Genomic DNA, 13,889 nt, shown 5'->3' on the forward strand with positions numbered 1-13,889 from the left:
CCCAAGAATATTGATCGGCAGAGAATTGACAGGAGAGCTCAGGAAGCAAGGGAGTCAATACATGCGTACTATGAGAGATTGTGACAGGCGTTTAAGCATTACAGTGCTACAGAGACAATTGAGGCGAAAGACATGATTCATTTTGTGTTCAGATTTGTTGAAGGGCTGAGACCTGAAATTACCCAGATGATTAAGAATCATTTGATCTGCTGGCAAGCAAAGCCAATTGATGAGGTGTTGCAGTATGCCAAGTACTGTAGTGATGAAATTGAGTTGTAGCAGAGAAAGCTGAAAGAAAAGAAGATGGTGATGCAGATTAAAGCTGCTCAGAGAGGCATGCAGGGACATTTTCTACAACAGTTACCACAGCAGCAGCAGGTAAACATGGTATTTCAGTCCCAGATGAGAGGTCGACCTTACGGAGGTAGTGTGAATCTCGGTCCAGAATTGGGTACAGTATTGGTTCATAATGATGTGCAGGGAATGAAGAAATTGCTGCCTTGTCACTTTTGCAGAGCTGTTGGACATTGGAAAAGGGAGTGTCCGATGATGGTGCAGGAAGGTGTTGTTCAGCAAAGTAATGGCATCAATTCGTTCCAAATATGAGATAACAGAGAATGAGAGGTCCTAATCCAAATTTCCAAAATAATGTGAATCAAATTCAGAATTTTGAACCAATGCAGCAGGTGCAAATGCCATGTGTGCAAATGACACAATGGCAGCCAATGCAGCAGCAGGTTCCCATAGTACCTAAACAGCAAATTCAAATACCTCAAGCCGCGGTGGAACAGCAGCAAATGATGCTTTCTCAAGAGGTCACAGGTCAGAGGCTTAACCAAAGTAATAACACAGTACACCAATTCCCATTACACAGTGAGAATGGAATAAACGATGATTGGGGGAGTGAAGGTTCAGATGAAGAGTCATGTGTGCCTGCAACCTCCTTAAAAGTAGACCAGAGAGGCACCTATGTGAAGGGAAATGTCATGGGTCACAAAGTTTCATTCTTGGTTGACACAGGAGCTACACGCTCTACAGTGAGAAGTGTAGAAGTTCCAAACTTGCCCCTTTCAGGTGAAACAGTTCAGAATGTAGGGATAGTGAATTAGTATTTGACCAACCCGATTACAGATCCAGTTCAGGTTAAAATTGGCAACTTTCAGGCATTGCACAAATTAGTAGTCAGTGATTCAAGTCCAGTATCCCTACTGGGAAGAGACTTGCTGTGTAAAACGAAATAGCTCGATTACTAGTTCAAATGATGTTATTGAGATTCAAATGAATAGCGATGATGAAGATGACCAAGCCCCAGAGATAGAGTGTGAGACTACAAATGAGGAATATCCTCTGATTGAATTTTTTCCAATGTTCACAGTGAAGGAGCTTCATCCTGATTTGCAGGGAACGGTTAATGAAAAGGTGTAGGATCTGACAGGAAAAGAGACAGGTCTGATAAAGGGACTTGAGCCAGTTAAAGTTACCATAAATCCAAATGTAGTTTTTCATAAAATTCACCAGTACCACATGCCACAAAATGTCCTTATGAAGGTCTCTTAAATAATTGCAGACTTTGTGAAACAAGGGGTTCTGAAGGAAGTGTTGAACAGCCCATGTAATTCACCGATAATGGGTTTGCAAAAGCCCTGTGGGAAAGTTCGAGTTTTCCAGGATTTGAGAAAAATAAATGACACTGTGGTCAAATGATGTCCTGTGGTGCCAAATCCAGCTGTGATAATATTTCAGATTCCATGTGATGCTGAGTGGTTCACTGTCATTGATTTGACGCAAGCCTTCTTTTTTTTGTGCCTCTTCATGAGGACAGATAATTTCTCTTTTGTTTCAAATTTGTGGACAGAGTTTATTGTTGGCGCCGAATTCCTCAAGAGTTTTCAGAGTCACCTTCCATATTCAATCAGATCTTGAAAAAGAATTTGGAGTCATTGGAATCGCCTTTCCGATCGACCTTGGTACAGTATATTGATGATTTGTTGATTGCGTCCAAAATAAGGGATGAGTGCAAGTATGACACAATTGCCTTACTGAACCATTTGAGAAAGAATGGTCATAAAGTGTCCCCACTTAAATTGCAATACTGTCAAAAAGAAGTGAAATACTTGGGTCACCAGATTGAGAAGGGATTGAGAAAGATATCCAGAGAAAGGGTTAAAACCATATTGCAGATGAATCCCCCGACCACACAGAGAGATGTCAGGATGTTTCCAGGGATGGTAGGCTATTGTCGCCAATGGATTCACAATATTTCAGTCATCTCAAGACTATTGCAGAAGCTGACTCACAAGGAAGTCACTGATCCCATAGTGTTAGACCAGGCTGGAATAAAAGCATTCACTGAATTGAGAGAGAGTCTGTGCAAGGCTCCAGCTTTGGGTATGCCTGATTACACGAAACCTTTCAGATTGTTTTGTCATGAGCGTGATGCATGTTCTTTGACTGTCTTGACACAGGTCCATGGAGGTGTAAACCGGGCAGTAGCATATTTTTCAGCTACTTTGGACCCAATTGCAGCAGCCTTACCAGGTTGTTTGCGTGCAGTTGCAGTGGTTGGACAGAGCCTTACGCAGTGTGAGGGTATTGTGATGGGATATCCTTTGACTATAATGGTCCCCCACTCTATTGATATCCTACTTACAAAGACGAAAATCCAATATTTGACTGGTGCGAGATTGACCAGATATGAAACGAGTATCCTAGGGTCACCAAATGTATCACTGAAAAGATAACAGTGCTGAACCCGGCAACCTTACTTCCAAATGAAAACATTGAAATTGAGAAATTGGAAGATATTGAGCATGATTGTCTTGAAGTAACTGACTTGTGCACAAAACCGAGACCTGACATTAGAGATACCCGTTTGGAAGAGAATTACCAAATTATCTTTGTTGATGGTTCTTGTCTAAGAGACAATACAGGGACATTTAGAGCACGATATGCCGTGTGTACAATTACTGGTATTCTGGAAGCTTCTTGGCTTTGAGGAGTGTATTCTGCCCAAGCAGCAGAACTGGTAGCCCTTACTAGAGTGTGCCATTTTTCTACTTAACTGAAGGTTATCATGTATATGGAAAGCCAATATGGATTTTGAATAGTCCATGATTTTAGCCAGTTGTGGTCGCAGAGAGGTTCCATGACCTCTTCTGTTTCACCAGTGAAAAATGGTGAGAGGATTAAAGAACTGTTGCATGCTATTCAAATGCCTGAAAAGACTGCTGTGGTGAAATGCAGTGCACATCTAAAGTCACAGGACTTTGTGTTATTGAAAAATGGGTATGCGGATCAAGTTGCAAGGCTTTGCGCGTTGAACTGTATATCGTTCAAAGATAAGTGGGAACTGTTACCTGAAGAAGACAGAACATTTCCAAGTTTTGAATTGAAAGTAATTGATACCTTGGAGGAATTGAAAATGTTGCAGAATAAAGATGAAAGGGAGGAAAAACGTTCATGGAATAAAATGAAATGTGTGCAGCGCCAAGATGGATTGTGGGTTTCAGAAGAGGGCCATTTGGTTTTGCCTAATAGTCTGTTATCTCAAATGGCTAGGTATTATCATGGTCAAGCACATGTTGGGAGTGATGCCATGATTTGTTTTTTCAAGCACCATTGATTCAAACCAAGGCTTAGACAGGTTGCTGAAGCATTTTGCCATTGTTGCGTCATTTGCCAGCAAATGAATGCGGGGAAAGGGATAGTGGTTAATTTGAGCCACATTAGAAGAGGGGGAGGTCTATTCAGCAGAATGCAGATGGATGTTTTTTAGATGCCAGTGTGTGGAAGTTCGAGATAGGTGTAGGTGATTGTGTGCTTCGCTGGATTGAAGCTTACCCTACACGAAGAAAGGACAGTCTCACAGCAGCGAAACTACTGCTTAGGGAACTGATACCATGTTTTGGGTTTCCAATCTCTTTAGAATCAGATAGGGGAAGTCACTTCAACAATGAAGTAATTTGAATTACTGTGTGCAGCATTGAACATTGAGCAGAAGTTTCATTGTAGTTACCGCCCTGAAGCATCAAGAATCAAGACTAGTGGAACAAATGAATGGTACCTTGAAGTCAACAGTTGCAAATATGTGTGCGTCGACGAATCTGAAATGGCCAGACACACTGCCTTTAGCTCTGATGACAATGAGAAACACACCCGACAGGAAGACAGGATTGTCGCCGTATGAGATCCTTATGAGCCTAGCCATGAGGTTGCCAGCGGTGACCGCAAATGCACCTGTCAACATTACAGATGATATGTTGTTGGACTACTACAAAGATCTGGCTTATGTAGTTCGCTCTTTCTCTCAGCAGGTGGAAGCCACCACACTGCCACTGATCCATGACCCAGGGCACAACCTGAGAGCCGGTGACTGGGTTCTGGCCCGGAAACACATGAGGAAAACATGTTTGGAGCCTCGTTGGAAAGGACCTTTCCAGGTAGTTCTGATAACTACCACAGCTGTGAAGTGCGCTGAGGTTCCGAACTGGATCCACGCCAGCCACACAAAGAAAGTGACATGTCCTCTTGACAATGAAAAGGAGTTGGTGGGAGTAACAACAACAATAGGACCAGTCTCAAGGCTGGAAAGAGAACAAAGGTGAATTGAGACCGCATCTGAGCCCATTGAGGACAGTTCAGTCGTCCTGTGAGAGATTAAGGAGAAGACCTCCAGGAGGGTGATGGAGAGCCTATCTCAATTGAGGCAGCAGTAGAGCCTAGTCAGTGGAGGGCTTTGCCAGAAGCAGATGATTTTGAGAGACAAAAAGAGCAATTGCCAGACCCCGAGGAGGAAGGAGTTGAGGCGGATCAAAGTCATTGTGATCTAACTCCTGAACCAGTTGCAGATCCGTCATGAGATAACACCATAGAACAAGGAGATGCTGAAAGTTCAACTCTGAAAAGAACATTGAACTAGGGTACACTGAAAGGAGATAAATGGCTAGAGTCACAAGAAAAGAGAAAGGAAGCAGCTGTTGGAACACGTATTGAAGAAGAAGTAGATACAATAAGGAAAGAAGATCGGAGTGCAGGAGAATTGAATGGTGATCGAAAATTGAAAAGAAAGAAAATAGCAAGTCGAAGATACGCAGGTCCTGAATGGGCGTATGCAACTACAAGTGAATGGCAGCAAGAAGTTTTGTAATTTTGTTTTGATAGAGATATTACAGGTCAGTATTCTGGCACTTGAAGGAAGCTGATGAACTGAACTGTTGACACAATCTAAGAAAAGTTTTGAGAAAAGGACTGTCGAAAGTAACCGGAAAAGACTTTGATAGCTTGATTTGACTTTTTGAAACCTGATTTTGACAAGCTGCTTACCGATTTTTGACAAAAGGGATCCTGGAAGAAAGCTGAGAGCTGTAAATAACTGCTGAAAGAAGAATGTTTTTGTTTTTGATTTGCTGCAGTTTTAAAAAAAATGTTCTCCTCTGCTTTCTGATTCTTTACAGATCATGAGTGACATTAGCCAGCAGGGTAGGAAGGATAGGCACAGTAAATATATGAGTATTGGTTTGGCAATTGTATATGGGATACTGTTTGTGCTATTGATTGTGAGTATGACTGTTCTTGATAAGAGCAAAGCCAACCATACTTCTGCTTTTGAAACAACTACTGTACTAACCGCAATAGAGAAGTTTAGGTTAGATGAGAAGTACTTGCATGATGGTACTAATGCGCAAGGAGAACTTTCTTCTAATGTCTTCTATTGCTTGCTGAGTGAGTAGGTTGAGACAATGGATGCAAGGAATTGTTATGTGTGTACGCAGATCCCTTCATCAGCTGAAGAACGAGTTACTTACCACAGTCTGCCACTAACTTATGGAATAAGTTGTAGTCTGCTACTAACAAGATTCTATAACCAGGAGTACATTCAGTATTTCTACTCCAATTATGGCATGGTGCTTTCATTTGTCCCTATAATTAGGTATTTGAGTAGGGTAGCTAAGGATAATGACATAGTATTAGTTAGGGGTTTCTCTGAGCCTATATTGACATTTGGCATAGCTTACCCTCACAGGAATAACCTGACATGCTTGCTTACTCTATTAGAGAAGAGCTTTTTGGATCACACAGACAACAGGAGAAAGGCATTGAAGGAGAAGTTAGAAAAAGGCTTAGGGAAGAGAACTTACAAGAATGTTTATGCTTATAGTGCAATTAAAACACAAGGGAAACTAGCTCTAGATGCGCAACACGTAGGGAAACTTTGTTTTTATAGGCCTAAATCACGTGTTGACACTTTGTTTGTGGGAACGAGTGAATGTAGACATGTGTTTTTTTTTTTTCAGAGTAAGTGGACATTTATGTTGAATGGACAGGACCCAGCTTTTCCTGGGATATATTACATCTGTGGTCCAAATGCGTATAACTGTCTTCTAAGAGGATGATATGGGACATGTTATTTGGGAATAGTTTTCCCAAAGATTTTTCAAAATGGATGACTCAAAGAAGTTTCCGAAACTGACTGAATTACGTCATATGAGTCAGAGGAGAGAGTCTCCTTCTGGTATAGTGGGAGATATATTTGGAATGGGATCTTATTGAAAATTTACAGGGGATATTCATTCTCATGGTGGGCCTAATTGGAATATGGGGAATATGTAAATTGTGTAAAGGGATCAAATTGAAGAAGTCAAAGAATGATCAGAGGAGTGAAGAAAAGAAAAGGGAAAAATTGTTTAGGGAAAATTCGAAAAGGACACAAAAGTAAAAAAGGGATTGAAATGACAGAATTTTAGCTGATGCAAAATGTGTGAGTGATAGTTTAGTGTGATGACACATATAGGGCCTCATTACAACCCTGGCGGTAGACACCGCCATGGAAAGGCTGGCGGTAAGGGGAGTTGCGGGGCCGCTGGGGGCCCATGCTCTTGGCATGGGCAGTGCAGGGGCCCCCAGGCACAGCCCGTCGCGATTTTCACTGTCTGCCTGGCAGACAGTGAAAAGTGCGACAGGTGCTCCCGCACCCACCGCACCGCCACTTGGGGAGGTCAAAATGCGGCCGGCGGGTTTCCGGCCGCATGGGCGGCTGACTGGCGGTTCAGCCTTGGCGGTCGGACGAGGTTGTAATGAGGGCCTTAGTCATCAGACGAGTGATTGATAGAGCAGGAATTTTTTACAAAATATTAATGAATATTCATGTACTCTGAGTAATGGATTTGGGTAGAAAATGTAATAATATAGAGAAAATAATGCACACATTTGAACCTGTGATCATGATGAGTGGCCGTCTATGTTCATGAAGTATACTTATCAATGACTTATTAATATGAAATGTTGAGCATATGTTTGGTAAATGTAGTGCTAGCGCGCCTGGTCCTTAGTAAGTAAACTTACAAGGGGACGCATATAGGTTGATGAACCTTTTGATTCGCATGGAGTATCCTAGCTATTGTGTAACCAATGTGCATCAATAATCAATAAACAAATCAATAATCAATAAGCAAAAACCTTAATTATCAGTGAATAGCATCAACATCTCATGAATAACCACAACTCAATTATACGTTTTATCAATTTTATTTCTCTATTTGTTACAATGCTAAGTCATAAGGTTAATTCAAACTTTATTCAATTCACTCAAGATTAATTCATTATTGACCACCAGTAACATAACCTAATCAGAACTTGAGAAAACATGCTTTCTAATGCCTCAACATAAACAAATAAAGAAGAATGTGTTAACATTAATAGCAGAGTTCAGCAAATCAGTCCATCAATCATTTGTCAGCGCATATGTCAAAGTCTCAGAATAGGAACCCTACCTAACCCAGATTAGCATTGGCATGTGGGACTTCATGCGAAAACAGTTTAGAACATGAATTTTGAAAATCATCTAGCTAGGAGAAAAACTATAAAACAGCGCAGTTGGTACCTAGAAAGAAAAGGCACACAAGTCAATCAGTCACATTGTCATAGCTACTTATCCACGGTATGGATCAGCAACAAAATCAGTCTTCGTCTTCAGGTCATCAATCGATCAGCAACAGATCAGGCTCTCAAGAGCATGAGCCAATGACAGAATCTCGAATCTCTTCCCCCCCAATATCGCATCAATTTCGGAATAAGTTCTCTCCTCAATATCCGCCCTAACATCTCCCCATCAGTACTGCAGTTTTCCCCCTTTGTCAGAACATTATATTAAAGTTGCCCAGACTATCCCCCAAATCCTAATTGGTCGATTAGTCACCATACTTGACACTAGCCAATTACTTTTATTTTACAAATCTATGAATTCTAATATTTTGCCGTTCTAAGGGTGTCAATTAGTTCACTGTATGATGTCCTTATCATTCGGCTTATCAGGGATCGAAAATGTTGGATCTTCTTCTCCAGTCAGTGCCTCTCTTGTCCGAGTCCCGGGAAAGTGCATCTCGTCTTCTTTACACCGGGTTTGATACAAATTTGATTCCCTCATCTCCTTTCCATCAGTTCATTGCAGAATATTCTAGCTAAGCAAATTTTATTAACACAAGTGGTTCAGGGTCAGTTCAACACATCAGCTTTCTACATTGCATGATTATTCAGCTTCTGCATGAGGCCTGGCAAAACTAGGCCATGACTTTGGCTAAATTAGGTCTACAATATAATGCAAAACATACGTTATATCTCTCAAAATTACATATTACCACATTATTATTACACATTTTCAATATTTCACACATTTGTAATCATTTTAGTATAACTCATGTAAGTTGGTAGCCACTCCAAGTGGGTACCTTTTCAAACATGCACATTATTTTTCTACTTTAATTCTCTCTACATATTATTATTATTCAAAATGCATAAACTCTCATTAATAATTTTAATTAACATATCTGCATCAGCAATCCCTCCTCTGATGACTAAATATGTCATCACATTACCTTTACCATCATTATTTTCATAATTCACTTTCCTCAGTGTTTTGTCTCCTTCTCAAATCTTCCCTATAAATTCTTTCCCTGTTTCGTTCTTCCCTCCTCTGATTATTTTTAGACCTTTTCAATTTAATCTTTTGACACAATTTACATAAACCCCATAATCCTAATATGCAAGCAATCACAATTAATATTCCCTGTATGATTTTTAATAATAATGTTACTAAGCCAATTTCCCACTGAAGCAAATCCCTTTCCAACCTTTTTCCAAACACCTGCTTCCTTCAATTCTTTCAAATCCTTACTTGAGTAAATCAGGTTAGTAAGTAAGTCTCTTATCTCCTTACTGTTATCTGGTATGTAAGAACAACAATGCCTAGAGTTAATCATTTTACAGACCCTGCTGTCCTTCGCTAGAAGGATGTCTAAACCAAGGCGATTCTGAAGCGTCATAGCTCTATCCACAGCTAATTCTGTATCTATCAGGAATATTGCCCCTATAAAGTTTGTCAGAATGATATTCACAATAGTAGACAACTTTCGTATCTTGATCGAATTCAGGATGACTGCCAGTGAAGGAATCACCGCACCAAAGATATCTCCCACAACTGCAGAAGAGGTTTCCCTCCTCTGTTGCTTATGATGTAATTCAGTCAATTTCGGAAACTTCTTTAAGTCTTCTATTTGATAAATGTTTGGGAAAACTATCCCCAAGTAACATGAACCATACCATCCTCTTGGAAGACGGTAATAAGCATTGAGTCCACAAATATAATAGATACAAGGAATCACAGGGTCCTGACCATTCAACATAAAAGTCCACTTACTCTGAAAGGGAAACACATACCTACATTCACTCATTCCCATGAATAAAGTGTCAGTGCGTGATTTTGGCCTGTATATACAAAGCTTCCCTACGTGCAGTGCATCTAATGCTAATTTCCCTTGCGTTTTAATTGTAGTGTAAGCATAATCATTCCAATAAGTCCTTTTTTCTAAGCCTTTTTCTAATTTTTCTTTTAATGCTTTTCTCCTGTCATCAGTGTGCCCTATGAAGCTCTTTTCTAAAGGTGTAAGCAAGCATGAAAGATTATTTATATGCGCATATGCGGTTCGGTTAGTATAGGCTCAAAGAATCCTCTAACTAATACTATATCATGATCCTTAGCTACTCTACTCAGATATCTAATAATAGGAACAAATGAAAACAGAACATCGTAATTGGAGTAAAAATATGGTATATACTCTTGATTATAGAACCTTGTTAGTAGCAAACTACAGCTTATTCCGTAAATTAGCGGTAAGCTATGGTACGTAACTCCTTCCTCTACTGACAAAGGAATTTGTGTACACACAAGACAATCCCTTTCATCCATTGTCTCAATATATTCACTCAACAAGCGATGGAAAACGTTAGAAGAAAGGTCTTCTTGAGCATTAGTATATTCATGCAAATACTTCTCATCTAACTTAAACCTTTCTAAAGCTGTTAGTGTAGTAGTTTCAAGAGCAAAAGCACGATTGGCTCCTTTCGTATCAAGAACAGACATTCCCACAATCACCACTATAAACAAAATCCCACACATTATCACCAATCCAATGCTCAAATATCTACAATGCCTAGCATTTCTAACTTCATTATTTAACTCAACCATGATCTTTAAAGAAACAGAAAGCAGAAGAAACTTTTATATAAGGTGCAGTTAAGTCAAAAATAAGGAAAACATTCTTCTCTCACAGTACAGTTTCACATCCAGGAACCCTTTTCCTTTGTCAAAAAATTGATTAGCAGCTTGTCACATCCGGGTTTTTATGTCAATCAGGTTATCTATGTTTCATTCGGTTTTATTTTCAACAGTCTCTTTAAGGTATTTAGATTTGTTCAACAATTCAGCTTCTTGTTCACCTTCAGGTTACATCAAAGTACTGACTCTGAACCTCTCTATCAAAATAAAAGGACACAGGCCCTCATTACAACCTTGGCGGGCGGCCGTTTAACCGCTGAGCGGCCGCCAATGCGGCCGCAATCCCACCGGCCACATTAAGAGATCCCCGCTGGGCCGGCAGGGATGTCGGCCATAACATGGGAGCCCACTGCTAATGGAGCCGGCGGTGTTGCGGCCGTGCGACAGGTGCAGCTGCACCCGTCGCGCTTAGCAGAGTGGGGCTGTGCCTGGGGGCCCCTGCACTGCCCATGCCAAGTGCATGGGCAGTGCAGGGCCCCGCAACACCCCTTCCCGCCAGCCACAGGCTGGCAGGAAGGGGACTCGTGATCCCCTGGGCAGCGCTGCAAGCAGCACTGCCCTGGCAGATTAAAACCACCGGGACAACCATGGCGGGAAACCGCCGGTCCCGGCGGTGTGACCGCGGCGCTACTGCCGTGGTCGTAATTCACCAGATTGTACCTCCAGCCTGTTGGCGGTACAATCGGCGAAACAGCCCTGGCGGTCTTTGACCGTCAGGGTTGTAATGAGGCCCATAATCTTGTGTTGCCATTCATTAGTAGTTGCATATGTCCATTCAGAACCTGCATAACGCCGACTTGCTATTCTCTTTCTTTTAAACTTTTGATCACCACTTATTTCTCCTTCACTCAATTCTTTTCTCGTAGTATCTACCTCTTCCTCTATTGTTTCATTTATGAACAATTCCTTTCTTTGCTCTACTTGTGATTCAGGCCATCTGTCTCCTTTTCTTAATCCTTCTATTAACATTCTTCTCAGAATTGGACTATTTTCTTTCTCTATGATGTTTTCTCTTGATGGACTTGCAATGGGCTCAGGAGGAGTCGGATCACTTTGACTTTGATCCGTCTCAACTCTTTCCCCCTCTTGGTCTGGCACTTGCTCTGTTTGCTTTTCAACACCGTCTGCTTCTGGGAGAACCCCTGCTGCGCTAGACTCTCCTGCTGTATCCGCTGAGATTGATTCTTCCCCACCCTCCTGTAATTCTTTACCTTCGTCTCTTATTGGGGTAATAGAACCATCTTCCACAAGCTCTTGTTCGATTTAAGGCTCTCTTGGTTCCTTTTCTGGTTCAGGTACAGCAACTTGTTTCGCTGTTGTTGGTGCTCTCAACAACGCTTCTTCATGATCTTGTGGACATGCCACTTTCTTCGTATGACTCGCGTGTATCCAGTTCGGAAGTGCTGCACACTTCACAGCTGTCGTTAGGACCACCTGGTAAGGATCTCTCCAGCGTGGCTTTAAACACGTCTTGCGAACATGTTTTTAGACAAAGACCAAGTCACCGGCTCTCAGATTGTGCCCTGGATCGTGGATGGGTGGCAGGGTAGTGGCCTGCACCTGCTGAGAGAAAGAGCGAACTACATCAGCCAGACACTTGCAGTAGTCCAACACCATATCATCTGTAATATTTACAAGTGCATTGGCTGGAACTACTGGTTATCTCATTGCTCTGCCCATGAGGATCACATGGGGTGACAGCCCTGTCTTCCTGTCAGGTGTATTTCTCATCGACATCAACACCAAAGGCAATGCATCTGGCCATTTCTGATTCGTAGCTGCACACGTTTTGGCAATTCTTGATTTCAAGGTACCATTCATCTGCTCCACTAGTCCTGATGTTTCAGGGCAGTAACTACAATGCAACTTCTGCTAAATGTTTAGTGCTGCACATAGGAGTTCACCTCATTGTTGAAGTAAGTTCCCCAATCTGATTCTAAAGAGACCGGAAACCCGAAACCTAGTATCAACTACCTGAGCAACAACTTTGCTACTGTGAGACTGTCATATCTTCTTGTGGGTATGCTTCAATCCAGTGACTAAAAATGCACACAATCCCCAACATGTACTTCAAACCTCCACACGCAGGCATCTCAATGAAATCCAATTGCATTCTGCTGAATGGACCTACTGCTCTTCCAATATGGCTCAAATTTACCACTGTCCCTTTTCACACATTTAACTGCTGACAAATTATACAACGATGACATATTGCCTCTGCTGCCTGCCTAAATTAGGATTGAACCAGTCGATCTTGAACAATCGAACCATAGCATCCCTCCCAATGTGTGCCTGTCCATGGTAATGTCTGGCCATCCGCAACAATAAACTATTTGGTAGAACCATCTGACCCTCCTCAGAAACCCAGATTTCATCAGGTCTTTGGACACATTTTAGTTTAGACCAAAGTCGTTTCTCTTCCTTGTCAACATTATTTTGTAGTGTTTTCAACTCTTCCAAAGTATCAATCACTTTCAATGCAAAACTTGTACATGTATTGTCTTCTTCTGACCTCAGTTCCCACTTGTCTTTGAAAGATATACAGTTCAATGCGCAAAACCTTGTGACTTGATCCGCATATCTATTTCCTAGTGAGATTAACTTCTGTGTCTTTTGGTGTGCACTGCATTTCACCGCATCAATTTCTTCAGGTAACTATATTGCATACAGCAATTCTTTTATTGTGTCGTCATTTCTTACTGGTGTACCAGTAGAGGTCAGAAAACCTCTTTGCGACCACAATTGAACAAAAATCATGAACAATTCCAAATCCATATTGGCTATCTGTATAGATTCTGACTCTTAATCTAGCAGATACATGGCATGCTCTAGTAAGAGCAACCTATTCTGCTACTTGTGCAGAATATACACCTCGAAGCCAAGAAGCTTCTAAAATACCTATAATTGTGCACACAGCATATTCTGCTGTCAATGTTCCTGTACCATCTCTGAGACATGAGTCATCAACAAAGACAATTTGATCATTTTCTTCCAATCGTTTATCTCTGATATCTGGTCTGGGTTTTGTGCACAACTCAGTTACCTCAAGACAATCATGCTCAATGTCTTCCTCCTTTTCAATTTCAACAGTATCACTTGTAAGCAGTGTTGCTGGGTTCAGCACTGTACATCTTTTCAATGTTACATTTGGAGCACCTAGAATGCTCGTCTCATACCTTGTCAGTCTGGCACCAGTCAAATACTGTGTTTTCGTCCTTGTCAGTAAAATCTCAACAGAGTGAGGTACCATTACTGTCAAAGGGTATCCCATCACCACTTC

The 13,889-nt window shown here is 41.3% G+C and overlaps 1 protein-coding gene across 1 annotated transcript in view; it reads right to left on the minus strand.

Moving 5' to 3' along the window:
• Positions 1–13,889, minus strand: part of TRPM6 (transient receptor potential cation channel subfamily M member 6) — a 1,083,502-nt gene that overhangs the window by 651,193 nt on the left and 418,420 nt on the right. The gene's annotated exons all lie outside the window — the stretch shown is intronic.

Source organism: Pleurodeles waltl, chromosome 1_1 (genome assembly GCF_031143425.1).
Source record: "Pleurodeles waltl isolate 20211129_DDA chromosome 1_1, aPleWal1.hap1.20221129, whole genome shotgun sequence".
Taxonomy (NCBI): Eukaryota; Metazoa; Chordata; class Amphibia; order Caudata; family Salamandridae; genus Pleurodeles; species Pleurodeles waltl.